The sequence below is a fragment of the Trachypithecus francoisi genome, unplaced genomic scaffold, assembly GCF_009764315.1.
Source record: "Trachypithecus francoisi isolate TF-2019V2 unplaced genomic scaffold, Tfra_2.0 Contig00111, whole genome shotgun sequence".
In the NCBI taxonomy this organism is placed as follows: Eukaryota; Metazoa; Chordata; class Mammalia; order Primates; family Cercopithecidae; genus Trachypithecus; species Trachypithecus francoisi.
This window is the reverse complement of record NW_022680477.1, coordinates 199,774-202,899: the sequence shown is the minus strand read 5'-3', so window position 1 is coordinate 202,899 and position 3,126 is coordinate 199,774. Positions and strand designations below refer to the sequence as shown.

The 3,126-nt window shown below is 47.2% G+C and overlaps 1 non-coding gene across 1 annotated transcript; it reads right to left on the bottom strand.

Annotated features, from left to right (window-relative positions):
* Window positions 1–2,032: 2,032 nt before the first annotated feature.
* On the bottom strand, window positions 2,033–2,116 carry LOC117099452. Its single transcript, XR_004443828.1, has one exon. It is a non-coding gene; the product is annotated as a small nucleolar RNA SNORD11 (small nucleolar RNA).
* Window positions 2,117–3,126: the final 1,010 nt, after the last annotated feature.

The window sequence follows — 3,126 nt, the reverse complement described above, 5'->3', positions numbered from 1 at the left end:
CCCCCAAATAATTCCATCTGGAACCTGGCATGGGGAGCTTATTTGGAACTACAGTCTCTGCAGATATAGTTAGTCATAAGGAGGTTATCCTGGAGTAGGCTGGGCCCTGAATGCAATGACAGGTGTCCCTGTAAGAGACAGAAGAGGAGACACAGACACAGAGGAGGAGGCCACGTGGAGACAGAGGCAGAGACTGGAGTGATGTGGCCACAAGCCCAGGGACACCTGGAGCCCCCAGGAGCTGGGAGAGGCAGGAAGGATCCTCCCCTAGAGCCTCTGGAGGGAGGACGATCCTCAGACACCTGGATCTCAGATTCCTCTTCTCCAGAACTGGGAGAAGGTGAATCTCTGCTGTTTTGACCTTCCCAGTCTGAGGTCATGGTCATTTCTTCTGACGGTCTTGGAGACTCACACAACCTTCTCTCCACCACGGTTCTGAAGACAAACCACTTCCCACTTCCCTGCCATTTCTTGCTTTTTCCTTTTTTTTTTTTTTTAGACAGAGTCTCACCCTGTCGCCCAGGCTGGAACGCAGTGGCACAATCTCGGCTCACTGCAACCTACACCTCCTGGGTTCCAGCGATTCTCGTGCCTCAGCCTCCCAAGTAGCTGGGACTACAGGCACCTGCCACCACGCCCGGCTAATTTTTGTATTTTTAGTAGAGACGGGGTTTCACCATGTTGGCCAGGCTGGTCTCAAACTCCTGACCTCAGGTGATCCACCCGCCTCGGCCTCCCAAAGTGCTGGGATAACAGGCGTGAGCCACCGCACCTGGCCAGGCTGTTTGGACTCAGGTGGTTTTTTTTGCATTTTAGCAGGTGTTGGAGGCTTAGGGGAAGGAGAGGGAGAAGTCTAAAGACATAGTCCACTCCTGCCAGGAAACATCGCTACACAGGCAGCAAAAAAAAAAAAAAAAAAAAAAAAAAAATTCAGAAAAAGAAGTAGGTGTTGGTACTCCCAGTAACAATGACATGCTTTTTGCAATACCGTGGCCTGAATGAAGCTATCTCAACAAAAATGCTCCCAATTTTAAGCAGGAAGATTGTTTATTTTATTTTATTTATTTATGTACTTATATTTTTGAGACAGAGTCTTGCTCTGTCACCCAGGCTGGAGTTCAGTGGCACGATCTCAGCTCACTGCAACCTCTGCCTTCCGGGTTCAAGCCATTCTCCTGCCTCAGCCTCCCCAGTAACTCGGACTATAGGCGTGTGCCACCACATCTAGGCAATTTTTGTCTTTTTAGTAGACACGGAGTTTCACCATGTTGGCCAGGCTGGTCTTGAACTCCCGACCTAAGGTAATCCACCCGCCTCGGCCTCCCAAAGTGCTGGGATGACAGGCGTGAGCCACCGCGCCCGGCCATCATTTATTTTACTGTATAAAGTTAGTTTCCTTTTGTTTTACCTCATTTGTGATTTTTTTGTTTGTTTTTGTTTAAAATAAATACACTTTAAAAATCTATTTGTATATGTGACTCACCGGCGTATTTTAAAACATGAAATACAGAACCAAGACATACAAGCTCAGCTCCAGATGAAAGAAGTGCCTTATAATCTCACCCAAAATCCTGCCAACATGTTGCCAATTCCACATTTTTTTTCCATTTATTCTTCAGGGGTGGCGGGAGGCTGGTAACCTGTTTTTTCTCCGTTTTTTTGTTTTTGTTTTTGTTTTTGTTTTTGTTTCTGTTTTTTTTCTGAGGATGTTGGTATCTTTGGTGATGGGGCAGTGGACGCTAATATTCTTTTTTTTTTTTTTTTTTTTTTTACTGCCACACACATATACTAAGTTTTATTATAAATCAGTTGTTGAAAATATTTTTCAAAGTCAAAAATATTACATCCGCACACTCAATAGTGAAACTAAGATAATCAATCGAGGGCATAAATCCTCTACAGTGATTTCTTAAAACTGTATTCAAATCTAGGCCTAGTGAGTTTTTATTATGAAAACGTTAAATGTTTTATCCTTCTGCATGCATCTGATTATTCTAATTAACCATAACAAACTTCTAACAATGGACCACAAGTGTCTCAGAAGAGGTAGTGACTAAAGATGCCTTCATTATCCAAAAGGAAATCAGGCAAACGAATAGAAATCATCATTGAACGAGGCTAATATTCAAAGGTAAATGCATAGATTCCTGGCCGGGTGCGGTGGCTCACGCCTGTCATTCCAGCACTTTGGGAAGGACGAGGCGGGCGGATCCTCTGAGGTCAGGAGTTCGAGACCAGCCTGGCCAATGCGGTGAAAACTCATCTCTGCTAAAAATACAAAAATTAGCCAGGCACGGTGGCGGGTGCCTGTAATCCCAGCTACTCCGGAGGCTGAGACAGGAGAATCGCTTGAGCCTGGGAGGCGGAGGTTGCAGTGAGCTCTCATGAAATCTCCGTTGCCCAGGCTGGAAAAAAATACATTTTAGGCAGCATAGCTGGTAAGATCGTCCACGCCAGGTCTTCGCTTTGTAATTTGAGTGCAAACTGCAAGTAAACTTTCACATGCTGCCCCAGGTCCCACATGTCTGAAAAGAGATGTTCGTTTCTCTTACAGGCATGGATCTTATTAAGTAGAGTTGAAGGAGGAGGAGGAAGAAGAAGAAGAAGAAGAAGAAGAAGAAGAAGAGAGGATGAAAGAAAGAAGAAGAAAGAAGAAGAAGAAGAAAATGCATTTGGTTCTCCATGTATCCTTAATGTCAGAGAAAATTGTATCTGGGGCAGAGTGGCCTGGAAAATCTGTAAAAGAGCGTCACGTCCTGCCTTGGTATACCTGCCCCAGTTAGAGGTCCCTGAGAGCCCTGTCTTAATAGCCGGAGACAGGGATGGAGGAGGGGGGAGGAGCTGGGGCGCCCTGTGCGGGGCAGAGTGTCAGCCCTGCAATTACTGTGGACTCCGGAATCCGCCTCGGATGCAGCGCGGATGAGTCATTCTCCCTGCAGGGCAAAGACCTTGCTATTATCACCGAGACCTTGCAAAGCTCCAGGGTGCCCGCGGCCTGTTCCTGCTAGGGAGGGAGTGGGGGGAACCGGGGCCCGAGAGAACTCCCAGCGCGGGAGCGAGCGACGGGCCTGTGGGGAGCCGGTCTCCGGGTGCACCTGCCCCTCATTAGGGTTTGCCGCTCAGCCT